Raw genomic sequence first — 17525 nt, forward strand, 5'->3', positions numbered from 1 at the left:
GGAAACAATTACAGTAGTAGAAACTAGTAGTAGAAAGGAAATTAAATAATAGAGTCAATCAGTCCAAAAGTAAGCAAGAAGAGAAAAAAATGAAACAAAAGATAGGTAAGACAAATAGACTCTAATAAGACGATGAACTTAAACTCAATGTTAAAAGGAAACTCCCAGAAGAAAACATAGAGGGAAATTTGTTTTGACATTGGTCTTGGCAATGGCTTTTTAGGTATGACACCAAGCATGAGCAACAAAAGCAAAAATAGACAAAGTGGGACTGCAGCAAGCTGAAAAGCTTCTAGACAGCAGAGGAAACCACCAACAAAACGAGGAGGCAACCTGCAGGATGTCTCTCCCACACTCCCAAACCCCATTTCTGATAAGGGGTTAATATTGATACTGTATTTTTATACTGACTTAATGTTAATACTTGCAGTACATCGAGTTAAGTAAAATAAACAATTTTATCTATATTACCTGTTACTTTTTGTTAAATGTGGCTATTAGAAAATCTAAAATTAACAGATGTGGCTTGCATTATATTTTTATTGGTTTCTTATTTCTTCAGGGGCTATATTTTATTCACTTTCTAAAACCTATCATTAGCATTGTGCCAAGCATATTTTGGGTGATACAATTATTTGTCTAATGGAGTAAGAAACAAAGTAATGATATTAGAATTTCTATTGGTCAAGACCCTCACTGCATATAACTGAAGAACCTCAAAATAAGGAGGGTGTTTAAATACTTCAGAATTATTGTACTTCTCATGAAAGTTAGTCCAGAGACAGGCAGCTGAGGGCTGCATGGCCACCCCACAAGTTCCTGAGAGACACGGCAGCTTCAGCTCCTGCCCTCCCACCCTTGCTTTCAAATTCGCTCATCAGAGATAGAACTGCAAAGGATGCCAAAATAAACTACAAGTAAATACGTGCTTACCTCCATTATGATTCATTTTTGTGCAAGAGCTGTGGGATTCTCATTGAGAGGGTCCATATACATCGTTTTTGAAATATTTACACTTAGGAGGAAAATGTTTTAACTTAGATACCTGAAGAAATGTGTAGTTAGCATGTCTTACAGTCTTTCCTTTAAATATCAGATGTTTTAAGCAAGATGGCTTTTGCCAATGGCTGGATCAGAGACAGGCCTGAAATCTCCCTGGAGTGCCTAAGAGCCTATGTTTTGTGTTGTTGATAAAAGAGGAAGCCATATGCGTTAGATAACAGGTGCGCAGGCGGCAAACATTCTGTTGTGCAAATTTAGTACCCTGACTTGTGTGTGAACACAGGTGGGGGCTACCTTATTTGTGCACAGCAGTTGATAACGGTACCTGAGTGAAGACAGGTTTTACTCAAAAAAAAAAAAAAGAAAGAAAAGGTGTTTGAATCAATTCAAGCACTTGAACAAGAATCTAATTGAAAACCTTTGCTTAAAGAATGGGTGAGAGTTTGGAACTGGGAAAAACAGGTGGACTAATTTGGCAGTTTAAATCATGAAGTTTTAGAGGGGTGGACCATAAAGAGATAGCTGCATAATACATTCCAAGATTCTGAATAAGTTCAACCTGAGCTGAACTTTAGGGACTAATATCTATAGTGGTTGTCGATATAGCTTTTGTTTAGAAGCTATAATGTGCAGAAGCCTGATAGCAAATTTAACTCACACCATAATTTGAATGTATGGTATAAATTCAACTCTTTTTATTTGTTTCTTACCAGTTTCCCCCTAAGTCTCAACCTGTTGTATCCTCCTCATAAATCTTCTGGCCTGGTTGGAAAGGATGGCAGTGGTGTCTTCTCTCCACTTAGAAGAACTCTATGAACTTGATCTTTCAAGGTTGGCCCATGTCACATAAGAACGAGACAATGAATTTGAAAAATCTTGGATTGCTTAGTTCATACTTAGCTGCATAATCGCTGTGAATGTCAGAAAGCTGGAGTATTTCTGTTAGAATTCCATTTATCAGATAGTTTCTTCAGGTACATGGATTCTAGGGAGGCTGGAGAAAAGTCATTTATTTGTTAGGGCAGCTGAGGAAGTTGCACTGAACTTTTAAGAAACATACCATCCTTTCAGCTAATACTTACCTATGTGCTTCCAGCAGTTTATTGCTAACACAATCTTGACTATCTGGGAGATGGTAAGTCTTCTGAGAGCAGAGGTCATGTTGTTTTTTCCCCACTGCACACCAAGCTCCTTCCACACTAGTTTCTGGACTCAGTCACCAACCAGGAAATGTGTTTTGCATGAACAAATAAACTGAAAAATCTGGATTCTACACCCAAATTAAACAGATTTACACAGAGAGGACTCATGCTCATCTAGGTCCAAGGAAATTCATTTTTCATAATGTTGAGGCGAAAGCTGATGCAGACCCTGAAGGAATGAATAATAAACCAATGAGTCTCTAATTTGGGGCAGATGTAGAACATTCATGTTAAATGTGGGATGGGTTGTACTTTGAAAATGTCCCAAGTGAACTACATCTAAGGAAAAAACTGGGACAAATAATTGGGCAAAAGTTGAAGGCCTTTAACAGAATGATATAGGGCTTAATACACACTTAGGAAATCTGAATAAGATCATTAGGTTGTATCAAAGTCAACATTCTGGTTGTTGTGTCATAGTATGTAGTTTCATAAATTGTCACCATCAGGAGAAACTGGCAAAGTATACAAGGAATCTTGCTATCATTTCTTACAACTTCATGCAAACCTACAACTATTTCACTCAAATTTCAATAAAAGCAAATAATAATAAAAATAATAAATAATAAAGAGGGAGACCAAGACAATTGCAAGACTGCACATCAAAACCGTCAAGGTCACCAAAAATCGAGACCCATCAAACTGGGATGGGACTTAAGCAATTCTGATTATACTTCTGGGATCTTTCTCAGCTTTAGGTAATGGAGCAGATGCATAAAGTAAATATACGTTCAAAACTTGGATCCCCCAAATATTAAGAGATTGTGGAAGATTTAAAGTTGAGAGAAAAATCCGTGAAGTCAGGAGAGTCTGATGCTCCTGGCACCCTTTTTTGCAGGAGTCATGCCAGAGGCAGCGACTCTTCATATTTTCATTTACTGTTGGCCCTGACAGTTAAACTTGATACTTTCTTTTGGGGTCTGTACAATCCAGTTTTGTAAAATGATGTTTTTCTTTTCACCTTGCTAGGTTTTACTTTGTCCTTCTAAAAAGTCTTTTTAAAAAATATTTATTTATTTATCTTTAGAGGGGAAGGGAAGGAGAGAGGAAGAGAAACATCAATGTATGGTTGCTTCTCGTGCATCCCCTGCTGGGAACTGGCCCCTGCTGGGAACTGGCCTGCAACCCAGGCATGTGCCCTGACTGGGAATCAAACTGTCATCATCTGGTTCACAGGCCCGCGTTCAATCCACTGAGCTACACCAGCCAGGGCTAAAGTCTTTATTAAACTAAGTATGAGGTGCTGTTTATCCACAGAAGGCAGTCAAGATGGGCTTCAGCTTATCTATAACTTTTGGTTAGGTCAATTGGGGTAGATACCTTGAGAGCATGGTTTAAAGATTTTGATAATCTCCTGTGGTATTATTAGCTCACTTATTTCACAATCCTACATACCTAGCTGTGTGTATGGTCAGACTCATAATTTTTATAGTCTTGTTTTGTTGCAGTAAGAGTGTTAGCTATAACAAATTGAAAACTACTTTCGCTTTCATTACAGAACAAAATCAATGTTTTCATTTGTTCAAGTTATCTTTTAAATCTGTCTATATGTGTATTTAATTTTATATATTGGCAGTAATATTATAGCTATATTTCAAAGTCCAATTTTACTTATCATTATACTATCAGAATTTTTTATTTTTGTTCCATGGATTAATTTATTTATCTTCTAGTCATTCAATTAACATTTTTAATTAGTAATAAACACCTGCCACTGGGTATTGTCAGGCCAGGTTCAAGGGGGAAACTAATGTTTTTTAACTCAGCTTAAAATAACTATTTCAAAAATAGAGAAAAACCAAAAAGTGAAGATTACTTACTAGTCAGTAATATTCAGTCTTGATTAGGAATATAAGCAAAGTTCAAAAACTTACCCACCCTGGCTGGTGTAGCTCAGTGGATTGAGCACAGGACTTTGAAGCAAAAGGTCGATGGTTCAATTCCCAGTCAGGGCACATGCCTGCAATGGGTTGCAGGCCAAGTCCCCAGTAGGGGACACATGAGAGGCAACCACACATTGATATTTCTCTCCCACTCTTTCTTGTTCCCTTTCCCTCTCTCTAAAAATAAATAAATGAAATGAAAAAAAACTTACCCAATAAGCCATCGATAAGTCATCATAATATTCCTTTAGTCTTTGTTGACTCATGCAAACATCCCTGGTGAAACCGATAGGTGTAAATCTTCACTAGTTTTATTTTCTGTAGATAATGTTTTAAAGAACCATTGCCAAACATTTCCAACAAATGTTCATTAAGCCAATGGATAATGAAAACTGTTGAATTGATTCCACACATTAGAGGAATTCGTGTGCCTATTAGTAGGTAGCACCGATATATAACAGACCAGACTGGTCCTACCAGGAAGCTGGACCAGAATTAGGAGTACCTCCTGTTATCTGAAAAAATAAATCTCGTTCACCCAATATTCCACAAGCTGACCCTCCAATGATAGCAAACATCAGTGCAGCCAGAGCCTTCACTTCCATTAGACTTCCTCTGCCTTGAAGCTTAGAAGAGCACAAGGAAGAAGTGAAGATTCAGATAAGGAAGACTGTTCTGAAGTTGGGCATTCTGTAAATGGATGATATTAAAGTCTAAAAGAAACATTACTAAGTCAGAATTTTGTCTTTGCTCTCCCACTTTGCCTCATTTAAGGAAAAGATGAATTGTAACCAGAAGACACTTCTTAGACACTTTCAGTGTCAAAAAAAAAAAAAAAGAAAGAAAGAAAAAGAAAAGGCAATTTCTCTTTGAGGACTTGACCTTAAATGGCTTTATAGTTGCTGACCTGTGGTTGACTAGACCTAACTTATCAGGGCCAAGCATAGCAGTAAAGGGAAGGATTTGGGCCTATCTGCCCATCTGCAGAGGGAAGGTCTTGCGAAGAAGTCATGCTGATACAAAACAGGATATTGTTCTGTGACTGCTGAGGAGGAGATTGGCTGAGGGTTAGGGTTAAGCTTCCTGGGCAGAGATGAGTAGAACAATTGCCCTAGAGTTGTTACGAAAATGTTACCACCCAAAGTTCTACCTCATGAGAACCTTGGTAAAAGCCTTGACCTTTTAATTCAGTTTGCTCTCAGTGTAATAATAGCCTTTTGCTCATCTTCAGGAAGATATGTAGAAGAACTTGACCTTTTTTACCTGGCCTCCTCGACTCAATTTCCTTTCTTGGGAGGTGAACTTGGCATTACGTGGGTGCGTAAAGAGTCTCAGACCCTGAAGGGCTACAGAATTCTGGGCAGGATCTAGCTGTGAGAGGAAGGTTTGGGTCCTTTGTAAAGAGTGGTCTGTTGGCAGGCCTTGTCTGCCTCTGTCTTGAAGACACTACAGGGCTGACTGCATTTCCAGCTGGTTTCTTGTTGCTTTTCAGGATCAAGGAAGCGGGTAGAGAAATTAGTACCCAAGACTTTTTAGAGGAGAAGGGATTCAATTTACCCAGGTTTTTGTTTAAAGGCAGTTGATCCTAATAAAATTGTGAATTGCCCTCTATTGTCTCTCTGAGGCTGAGGACCACAGGCTTGTTTCTAAAACAGCTCTCTCTCTCTCTCTCTCTCTCTCTATATATATATATATATATTTATTTATTTATTTATTTATATTTATATATATAAATATATAATTTTTGAGTTTAAGTGTTTACTTTCTTCAGGTAAGGGCTGATAGTCCTAAGTTATAAAAGCACCATTTTTCTAAAAGCTCATCAGAGCCACCACTGCAGCTGAGTTCTTGCTCTCCTTATAGAATATTTTTGGCATACAATTTGTCTTGCCAAGAGCTACGATTTTAGATGCGGAGGCATTAGCCTTCCCCAGGAGACGATCTCAATGATCGGGGGGATCTTTCAGATCTGTTAGGAATGACTTGACTTTTTGGAACTGCTACAACAACCAGATAAGTCGTATATTCACTAAAACGGCTAAGAACTAGTAACAAATGGGCCCTACTGCGAATGGGTGCAAGTTCCATTCGATTTAAAACCAAAAATCAACCAAACAAACAAATAATCCTATAAAGGATGGGTTTAAGCCATAAACTGGTCTTTGGCTGAGGTTACCAGTGGAGATCTCCAAGGGACCTGGTGATTCAGCTGATGGATCTGATTAAAAACTAGAATGTAATATAAACCGGCGAGGGAAGGATAAGTTAAAGCCTGGCATGAGGTCAGGGCATGGGCAGCTGAGTCAGCTAATTTCTCTGTTAGGCCAGCTGCCTTCAAAATTTGGACAAAGCACACAGGCATTCCTTCCTACTGAGGTCCTCATCCCCTTCCCCCCCTGCTCCATAGGGCAGGGAAGTGCTGTATTTTGAATTGCTTTACAGACTCCAGGTTTTGAAGTGAGAGTTTATTGATCTTACTTCCATCTTTCATTTTCATTAAATGATATGCTTAAAATGTTATGTCAAAACTAACAAATTTGTACTTTGCATCTTTACAATATGTTAAACACACAGTTAAGAACTAAGTCAACTTCTCAAGCTCCATTAGAGGCTACATGAATTATTTAAGTCAAACTATAAGATAAATTCATACATTAAAGTAAAATCTTTGGAAAATTTGTGTCTAGAATTCCCAAATATGCATCAGGCTTAAATTATTATTTTTCATATTCTTTCAGATTATAAAAGTATCATGTCATCAGTATTAATAATTTAAACACTTTAAAAAGGAGAAAGTAAGGCTCAATCTGAATTCATTTAAAATAGCACCAAAAAGAATAAAATACTTAAAAATAAATTTAACAAAAAATGGAAGACATGTGTATTAAAAACTACAAAACATTATTGAATGAAATTAAAGACAACAACTAAATAAAAAAATCCCATATTCATGGGTCATGAAGCTTAGTGTTATTAAGGTGGTAATAATCTCCAGGTTGGTGTAGAGATTCTGTATCAGAATCTGTGTCAGAGTAACAGCTACCTTTTGTTGGGCAGAAACTGATAACCTGATCCTAAAACCACATGGAAATCAAGGAATCCAGAATAGAAAAACAATATTTAGAAAGAAGAATGAAGTTAAAGAATTTGTACTTCCCAATCTCAAACCTGACTATAAAACTATAATAATGATGTCAGTGGAGTAATTCCATGAGCCTGGATGTAGAGATCATTGAAATGGAGAGTGAACGCTTACGATCTACTGATTTTCAATGTGGGTATCAAGATGATTCAATCGGGAAAGCACTGTGTTGTCAACAAATGGTACTCGGACAACTGAATACTTACAGGAAAAAGAATTAAAAAGGACCCCTTACTCAAATAATATACAAAAATTAATTCCAAACGGATCATAAGCCTAAATATAAGAGCTAAAACAATAAAGCTCTTCGAAGAAAACATAGGCATAGATCTTTGTGACATTAGATTAAGCAAGGGATTCTTAGATATGACACCCAAATCATAAGCAACAAAAGAAAGTATCATTAAACTGAATCAAAATTTAAATCTTCCGTGGTTCAAAAGACAGTAGAAGAAAATGTAAAGTTACCTCAAAGAATGGGAGACAATATTTGAAATCATATATCTGATAAGGGACTTATATAGAAAATATACAAAGAATTCCTATAACTCAATTAAAGAAAGACAAATAACACAACTGAAAAATTGTTAAAAGATTTTAATAGACATTTATCCTAAGAAGATATACAAATGGATAAATTAAACTTATGTAAAGATGTTCAATATTCTTAGTTATCTGGGAAATGTAAATCAAAAGAGGTACCATTTCACACCCACTAGAATGGCTAAAATCAAAATGACAGTAACGTGTTGGTCAGAATGCAGAGGAACTAGAACCCTAATACACTGCCGATCAGATTATAAAATGCTGTAGCCACTTTGGAAAACAGCGTGGTAGTATTTCTTGAAACTCTTTACCCTGAAGTTATTATAGTAGTTCTACTTCTAAGTTGCCCAAGAAAATGGAAGACATATGTTCACATAAAACTTGTACACAACTATTCATAGAATTATTTTATAATAGCCAAAACATAGAAATAGCAGAAATGTCTATCGACTAGTGAATGGGCAAACAAAATGTGGCGGCTCCAGGAAGCATGCCATTGCATTGTGGCACTCGGAGGGGCTGAAGCCCTAAAACATGCCACACTGCAGAAGAGCCTTGAAAACATTACGGTAAATGAAAGAAGCCAGCCAGAAAGGGCTGTGAGTTGTGTGATTCCATTTACATGTAGTTTCCGGAACAGGCAAATCCGTGGGGACAGTTAAGTAGATCAGTGAGTTCGAGGGCCTGGGTGTAGGAGACACGATGTGGGGTGAGGTGACTGCTAATGGGTACAGTTTCTTTTGGGGGTAATGAGGATGTTCTAATATTAAACATTGTTGATGGCATAGAACTCTGTGAATACACTAAAAAAAACCACTGAATTTTATTCTTTAAAAGGGTGAGTTTGCCAGTATGTAAATTCTATCTCAATAAAGTTATTAAAAAAGCACCAATGGCCAGAGGAAAATGGGGGAGAGGGAGGCAAAAGAAGGCATAAGGAGATAGATGGTAATAGAAGGAGACTTGGCTTGGGGTGGCAAACACACAATACAACATACAGATGGTGCATTGTTGTATTGTACATTTGAAACCTATGTAACTTGATTAATCAAGGTCATCCCATAATTGAATTTATTTATTGAATAAATTCAATAAAAAAGAAAAGAAAGAAAAATTTTGTAAGACTTCTTAGGGACAGAAGCAAGGAAGTCTGCTTCTCTGGGTGGCTGTGGACGGCTCAGGGCTGGGCGGGAAGAGGCTGGCTGAGCTCCTGCCTCCTGGGGCAGGTCCACAGCGGGTCCTGGTAGGAAATTCCATTCAGCAGGTGGAGCCTGATGCCTGAAGGGGCCCCAGCGATTCCAGGTGCAGAGAGACTGGGTACAAGTCCTGACCCCACTCCTTCAAAATGATGAGATCCTAGACAACTAACTTAACGTCCCTCTCAGCTGCATGTTTCATACATGGGGATATAGTATCACTTTGAAAAAATTTTGGTGACTAATAGAGGAGATAATATGTGTAAACTTCCAGCAGAGCTGAGCATATGGCAGACACTCATTAAATGGTAGTAGCTTAATCATAGGAAGAAAATGTACTGACTAGGCAATATGTTGGGAGTGGGTCTCACTGCAGTGTCGTCACTAACAAGTCACTTGGGGAAAGTCTGGTCAGTGGGGCAGCAAACACTGGGCGCCACACAGCTGAGGTTCGCACCAACCAGAATGACAGCACCTGTGGCAATGAAAAGGGGAGTGGATGGAGCCAATCAGAGCAGGAGGGAGGTCATCAGGAATGAGCAGAGGCCCAAGAAGGAGGAGAACTCCAGATGTAGCCTGTCCTGGAGGGGCAGGCAGTGGACCAGACCCGGGCAGTGCCCATCATGTGCTGCCGCAGCCACAGCATCACCCCAAATTGAAGGTAGGAATGTGGCATCTTTCCCCATTCTCAGCCCTCAGCCCGGGGCCTGTACAGATTCGAGAAGGAGGTATCCATGAAGGACCACCACATGTCCACCCTGTGGAGTCACAGTCCTTCTACATGCCGAGTTCTGGGCATTTGGACACAATTTCTGAGACTCCTCCAGCTTCAGATCCAGAGGAGGCCCAAGGACAGAACTGGGCTGGGCCCTCCTGCTTAGAACCCTTTAGCTGTGTGCAGAGGGAGGGGGCCAGAGCTAGTGTCTGGCCTCAACTCTCAGGGCTTTTGGAACAGGGGAGCCTGCCTTTAGGCATGGATGGTTCTTGGGCAAAACTCGAGAACTTAGTATTAGCATGCTGTGTGCTGTGAGGGCAACAGAGAAGTATAAATCACAAGTTGGGCTTTCAATGTAGACCAGGAGGTAATATTACCATGCATTGAAAATAAATTCTACAATACAGTAGATTGAATAATGAGTGGTGTAGGTGTTTGTTTATTCTTTCATTTATTTATCTTTCAATAAGTATATGTTCTCAGAAACAAGGAAAAGATGAATAAATTTGACTATTAAAATTTTTAAAAAGCTAGTAAGTTCATCATCACTTTTAAATAAGTGTGCCACTTAAGAAAAATATATAACTCAATCCGAGACCATAATATATATTAATAGAGCTAATTGCTATTCACATCAGGGTACATACGTAGCTTTTTCATACACACACACACACACACACACACACACACATATATATATATATATACTGTATATATATATATACTGTATATATATATATATATATATATATATATATATATATACAGTATTTTTACACAATTTTGATCAAACACTGCATTCTACGTTTTTTCAGGTAACAGCATAGCCTGTTCCCCAGAGGGGATGAATGATTTTTTAAGACAGAGTCTCTCCAAAAGGTGGGCTGAGTACCACTGTGGACTCTCAAGAAGACTAGCTTGTACTTAGTTGAACACTCTTTATTTTAAGAGTTGTCTGTTTACTGAATGTGAACTGAAAAATATAATTATCACATCAAACACACGTCATAGACATCATCCTTTAGGATGAGGATAAGGTGGGAACATGTGCTTTAAAAAGTTGAGTCATTTGAAAGAAATACATTAAGTATGAAATAGTAGAGCTGCATGTAGTCGGGGCAATGGCCCTAAGTGACACTGAAATAACTGTAGTAGAAAAAACGCTATTCCAAATACCCCAAAATATTACTTTTGATCACATCACAGCTGTTTGTCAAGGAGACATACCACTGATGAGCCTTGGGGTTGCTTGTGATGAGGGTTGTCATTGTGCTGAGTCTCCGTGTGGCCCCTTGGCCCCCTCCTCACTGTGGCTGGCCTGGGCTGGGTCACTGAGGAAGGGGAAGTAACCGGTGAAGCCTTTCTAGCAATCCTCGAGAGTGGACTCCCTTCGTAAAGATTTGTGTGTGTCTGCTCAGAATGTCAATTTACCTGATGATGCACTAGAGTCTATTTGGAAGCTGCTTATTCTCATAGTAAGTCAGAGAAAAGAAGAATGGCAAACAGCCGTGAGGGGTTGCACCTTCCCTCCTCCTCGCCCCTCACCAGCCCTCTCCAGGAGTCCTAACTGCATGGGTCCTGAAACCGTGATCAGGAAAACGGGGCTCTTCCCACAAGTAACCTCTCTCTCTCTCTCGTTGCAGTCCCTCCCTTCCAACCCCTCCCCAAGCAAACGGGCTCACAACAGTGAGTCCAGTGGAAAACCAGCTCTGAGAAGGACGAAACGCCTCTGTGCTTAAAAGGCAACACCATGTATTTAGAAATAACCTGCTTTCAGGAAATTCAGAACAATCTCCTTAAAGTTATGCTGGAATGAGCCAATTTCTCTTTTAGGGTCACTTGTTTGTATTAATAGAAATCCATCTGCATAAAGTGACAGTCTACGTCCCTGTTCCCCCGCCTGCAGCCAGATGGAGGAGCCTTGGTCAATGTGGGACGCTGTCTTTCACACAGATGCCAGCGTGTATAAAAAGACAAGTTATTGGTGGAAATCATAATAGATGGAGATTAGGACCATTCTAAAACAGACTTGGATCTCTGCTTTTGACACAGGAAATGTTGTTTATACCATTTCAGTGGAACTGCCTAAAATATACCAGTTCCACGCTAAAGATAATCACACTACTTACTAACAGATAATGCATTCTTCCGAGTAAGTTTAAAAAAGAAAGAAACTCTTCCAGTTAATGCTTATTTATTTATTTACTTACTTACTTAGCCTTTTTACTCACCTTTCCTTGACTGCGGAGATTTTTTTTTAATTAATGAAAGTAATAGAAGTGAGCAGGACATGGCTGGCCACTAGGAGCGGCGTGACTAGAGGGCAGCTCTTCCCCGCTCCACTCCACTGCCAACTTCAGGCTCTGATAGCTACTGACACCCCTGAGCAGCTGGGTGCAATTGGGGCCCGAAGCCGGGTTGGAGTCCTGGCAGAGAAATGAAGGAAGGGATGCACAGATTTCATCACCATGGCCTGGCCATGCACCTGGGAAACAGAACAATCCCACAGGCTAAGGACCAGAAATCCTTGGATCCTGGGAAGAGTGTGGAGCTTTTATACCACAGCTAGAAGACCCCCTGCCTTTTGTTTCTTGCAGGATCCTGCTCTGCAGACAGACCATTGATTTTCAGGTGCATCTGGGCACCTGAGCACATGCCAATATGCAGCCTCCTCTGTTTTCCCAGGCACTGCCTGGCTTTCCCCGGAGTTCCCTGGTCCATCTTTCAGACTCTCTCACTCTGCAGGATCCCAGCCCATTTGTCCGGAGCTCTCATGACCCACCCAGAGCTCTGGCAGCCCTTTGTTTCCTCTACCCCAAACGTTCTTTGGAGGATCCAGAATCGGTTAGGAGTATCTTTGGTCACAAAAACCTGATTATAGCAGCTTAGCCAGACAGAGGGCTGTTCATCTTCTATAACTGAGCTCCAGAGGGGCAGAACTCTAGGACCCCTGACCTGGACCTGCTCTGCCATTCTCATTGTTCGATTTTCGCCATTGTGGTTGCAAGATGGCTTTTCTACCCCTCAGATCTCAAATCCATTTCCAGGCCAGTTAAAAGACAATGGGCTAATGGTATAAGTCATGTGACTCTGTTCTTCTTTATTTTATCGAGAAAAGAGTAATTTTCATAAAGTGTCACCCAAAAGATGTTTGCTTTCAATCTATTGGCCAATACTGAGTAACGTGGCACCTCTACACCAAACTAGTCTGAGGAAGGGAATGGTGTTGGCTGGGCACTTTGTAGCCCCAATAAAGTTTGGCTTCTGTTGTAAGGAAAATAGAGAGAATAGACATTGGGGGACCAGCCATGCCTACCGCAAACCAAGTTCAAGGAAAAAGTGGACCAACTTGGAATGATGATGCTCCTAAGTATTTGACTTCCTGCATCACTGCCACCCGAACCTGGCAGCTCCTATAACTCACCTCTGATCAGGGCTTTCTTTATATTGCTGGTGACAAGAATATTTTATCCACATGGATCCGACGGTTGGGCCTAGTGGCTGCAGCCTTCAGCAGCCAACCTCATAGCTAAGTTGTTGTGTCTACCTTCTTTTCTTTCTGAGCTGTGTCACGTCAATCTCATGAAAATGTTTTCTTGTGGCTGGGACTGTAAGAGTTATGACAGTATTAGGTCTCAGTCATGGAGGAAAGCAATGGAGGACTGGAAGAATTAGAACTTAATTCATAGAAAGCAACGTAGAGATACTGGGAATTAGGACATGTGAGTAACACATAAAAATCTCCCTTTTTTTCTTAGCCTCTATCCCAACCCCAGTAGCAATTTTTTTATTTGTTTGTTTCTGGTATGTCCTGCCAGAAATCCTCTAACCCTTTACAAACATAGACGGTAGAATTTTCCTAAGTGTGACATGAATGGAAGTGTACTAAACATCTGTTCTGTAACCTGATATTTTTCAACAAACAACATATCTTGGCTATTTTCCCATACCAGCACAGAGATCCGTCGTCTGATTCTGCTTGGTGTTACATTACATGGATGTATTCAGATTCCTTAAACAATTCCCCTACTGAAAGGCACTTGCTTCCTGTTGTTTGCCTTTACCAGCAATGCTGCAGTGAACAGCTTTCCACAATGGACTATGATAACCTATGTGAGTATGTCGGTTGGAAAATTTCCTACATGTGTGATAAAAAAGCACATTGACTGAAAGGAATAAAATTGGGATTGCCCCAGAAAATCTTGGTTGCACAGGCAGAATAATTAGAACTATTTTTGCTCACAAATAGCCATCTAAATCTAAGTGAGAACCGATTTTCCCATTCACTGTGAGCTTCAATTGAAAACTCAGAGGAACATTTCCCTCTTTTGGTTTCTCCTCAGAGAACATTTAAATGATATTCTTGCCCCAGAAAGAAATCCACAAGTTAATAAAACATTATAAGATTTTGGAGTATTATACTTTTGCAAAGTGCAGAACATTATTGGGCATGGGAATATGAACATTTCAACAAAACAAAACAAAACACTTTGCCTCAAAATAGCCAGTAGACTGAACCAAGAGTGTTGTGGGTGTTTTTTCTCTTTTACCTAATTGAAGGATGTTGCTCTACTAGAACATTTGGGGGGAAATGTTTTTTCAACATGAAAAGAAATCTGTATACATTATGGTATATGATTTCAAATGTACATAACTTCTTAAAAGATAAATAGAACGTTTGGAAGCAATGTGGTGCTTCCGACAGGTTAGTCTATAGCCCTGGTCTCCAGTACATTCACCTCTGCAATGAGGAGTCCACCCGTGTCAAGCTTGCAGTGGGTGAACACATTAATTCTTCCTTCTGTTCCTCATTTTTTAGGGTGTGTGCCAGTGTGCGCATAGACTGACTGAAAAGAACAGTACAAAGGCAGTTGTGTTCAGGTTCCAAACGGAGAGCTTGCGGAGCTGTGATGTTCACTTCTGTTGGAGTAACGCATTGTTCTATGTTGATGCTAATAAATATTAAGGTCCAGTGTAGTAACATTAAATGTAAGCTTCTGAAGCTGTACGTTGTTTGACCCTGACTGATCTCAAGTCCAGATAGAGAGTAGACTGTAGGACTTTGAAAATATATACATGTATACAAAGAATTTAAAAGCAATGGTGAACAATTTTTTGTCCGTATCAAAAGGACTTTCATGATGTCTCTAAGCATTTGTTGGATCCAGAAGTACAGCATTTCATGGGAGATTTCTTAAAGCTATAAATTTCTCTGTCATGCTCAAGGCCTGCGGAATTACAGCTATTTCTTTTGCCTGCCCTGGCGTTATGTAAAAGTAAACCCTTTACCTTGTTTGTCTTTGTTCAGTGTCTCTTTTTATATAGATGAATGATGACCTTGTGACTTCTGAACACCAGTGATAGGTTATTTCAAGAATTTTTTCCTCAATAGATCTACCCCTTTAAAAAAGAAAAAAACTTTTAATCTATTTTGGAGTTAAGCATTGGCAGTATTACTCTGGCCCTCTTACTTTGGGAATTTCTAAGAGAATAAATACCAGCTTCTTAAGAAACAGGATTATCTTTTTAGGTTTTTTTTCTTTGGTTCTTAAAACTCTTCATCATTCCCCAGCTTTTTGTTTCTATTTGTGTCAGAAATCTTTTTTACTTGGTGGCCAGCTGATGTTCATTCCATTTGGGTTTTCAGAGTAACTGGCACCTTCAACGTCCCTTCACAAGTGGGGACACTGAGGCACCACAGCCAATGAGGGGGCTTTGCAGATTCCGGGACTCAGTTTTTGATAGAGTTGAGACCAGGCGCAGTTTTCCTTTCCTACTCTGCTTTCCCCCGTGTTTCGTAACCCACTCCCTCTGAACTTGCTGGGACTTTAAGTGACGGGACTAGAAGCTGTGAGTAGAATGACTAGCTGGTGAGGCAGGAGGGGCTGTTGTATTTAGCCTTAGCTCCTCAGGAAGGGCAAGCCAACTTTGTGTTTTTCAATTCTGTGCTTTCTAATTAGTTCCTTTTTATAGTTCCTATTTCTCTGCTGAGAACTTCTCTCATTCATGCAAGTGTTTTTACCACTATCTCCCAGATCATAGCTGTAATAGATACTTAAAAATCTCTGCCTGGAAATGTCAACACCCAGGTCACCTCAGGGTTGCCGTTTTCTGCTTTGAGAATTGGTCACCTTTTCCTGGTTCTGTGTATGTTCGAGCAATTTGGAATTGAATCCTGGCCATTGAGAATGTTGAGCCATATAGATTCTTGTTGTAATTCTCTGGAAAGTGTTGGCTTTTTTGGTCTGATTCATCAGGCAATCGACCTAGTTCGGTACAGACGGGAAGTTCTGTTTTGACTTCTGTGGGCAGCGGTTCTTCTAATCTCCGTTCGGTTTATCAAACTTACGAAGCTTTGAGTATATCCTATGTGTGTGCCACCCAAGGATCAGTTCAAGTTAAGCTGAGGTTTAAATAGCAGTTCAGCTCTTAAGCCTTTGCTGTGTTGCTCCGGACCTGCCCCCTGCCCACACCTGCAAAGGTCCCTCACAGACCTACCGCTCCCCTTCCGTAGCTCTCTCCCCTCCACACGCTCTGGCCCACAAAGGCCCCTTCTCCCAGCTCTCAGTCCAGAAAGTTAGAAATGTTATCTCAGTGTTAGCAGCCTACAGTTCTGACCCCTCCCCAGCACTGTGCTCAGGGCTGCCCTCAAGGCAAAGCTGAAGTTAAAGGGAGAGAGTGCCTGGGAATTTCTTACTTTGCAGGTAACTTTTTTGAGTTCTAACTCTCCCCTGCACTCTGCCTGCTTTGGCTTATTTTCAGAATCCTCAGGTAGCTGCTTTTTGTCTTTCGTCCAGAGTTTTTAGTTGCAGTCAGCAGGAGGCAGGCTGTGGTAGGCCTGCCCTCTGTTGGAAATGGAGTCTGTTAACCTGGGAAAGCACATTTCCAAGGAGCTTGGAGAAGGGGAAAAAAAGGAGAGCACAGGATGGAAAATTAGTAGGGAGGCAGGGTGAAGAGAAGGATGTTTTTTAAAGGAAAGATTACTTTGAAGTCCACACAGCAAAGACCTAGGGGAAAGGTAACATAATAAGGATGACCTGCCTTAAAGCTGAAGCTCTGCTGAAAGTCTCTGAAAACTAGGGGCATGCGGGCAGATTGGGGTGTCGGGTGGGGGTGTGAGACATGAAGTGATCTGTAAGGGAATGAATTTCTCAAGTCTCGTTTTTATCTCCTTTTCCACAGAATATACCCCTAAACCACCTCAAGCACTGAGCTGGGAAGGGGGACTCAAGGTGCGGGCTGCAAACACAGATAATGACCCATTTTTCTGAATTGAGGAGCTGGGACAAGGGGACCTTGTGGGTCAGAGTGTGGAGATGAGAGCCATGAAGGGCTTCCTAGTTCTGCTTGGGGACCCAAGCAGTGCATGCCTGGGTCAGACCCCGGAGTCAGGACCTCCAGGGGGCTGTGGGAAGACAGGGAGGATGCTTCTTTCTCTGATTTGGAAGAAAGGATATGAGGGTGGATGACAAACCCCAGAACTTTTGGGGTAAAAAGAAATGAAGTTGAGTTGGCTGTTATTTTATATCCTGCCCGATCACCTGCCAAGAGAGAGGGGGTGGAGATGAAGAAGCCCTTTGCTGTGCTAGCTCCGTTTCATCTCTGACCGAGGCAGGCCTTGATTGCATCCTTTAAACCACCACTGCTCCCCTGGGAGCTTCACATCGGGGCTGAACTCTGTCAGGCAAGAACTAGGTCTAAACCTGGGTAACATGTGCATCGCATTTTCTCTTCATTTCTAGTGTCGAAAATGGCTTTGGAAAAAGAGAAGTCATACAATTATAATATGTGGACCACAGAAGAAAGAAGAAAAGTTAGCAATGTTCTGGGAATCATGCC

At 40.5% G+C, this 17525-nt stretch overlaps 1 long non-coding RNA gene across 2 annotated transcripts; it reads right to left on the reverse strand.

Annotated features, from left to right (window-relative positions):
* Positions 1–363: 363 nt before the first annotated feature.
* Positions 364–4893, reverse strand: LOC118981177 (uncharacterized). Of its 2 annotated transcripts, XR_005065289.1 has the most exons (4): positions 4817–4893; positions 4300–4713; positions 2085–2373; positions 364–1996 (listed from the first exon to the last, which is right to left on the reverse strand). It is a non-coding gene; the product is annotated as an uncharacterized LOC118981177 (long non-coding RNA). The 2 variants fall into 2 exon arrangements; XR_005065288.1 differs by lacking the exon at positions 4817–4893 and having other exon boundaries at positions 4300–4785.
* Between the last annotated feature and the right edge of the window lie 12632 nt (positions 4894–17525).

This window comes from Sturnira hondurensis, unplaced genomic scaffold (genome assembly GCF_014824575.4).
Source record: "Sturnira hondurensis isolate 20B ecotype Veracruz unplaced genomic scaffold, ASM1482457v3 Scaffold0023817, whole genome shotgun sequence".
NCBI classification, from domain to species: Eukaryota; Metazoa; Chordata; class Mammalia; order Chiroptera; family Phyllostomidae; genus Sturnira; species Sturnira hondurensis.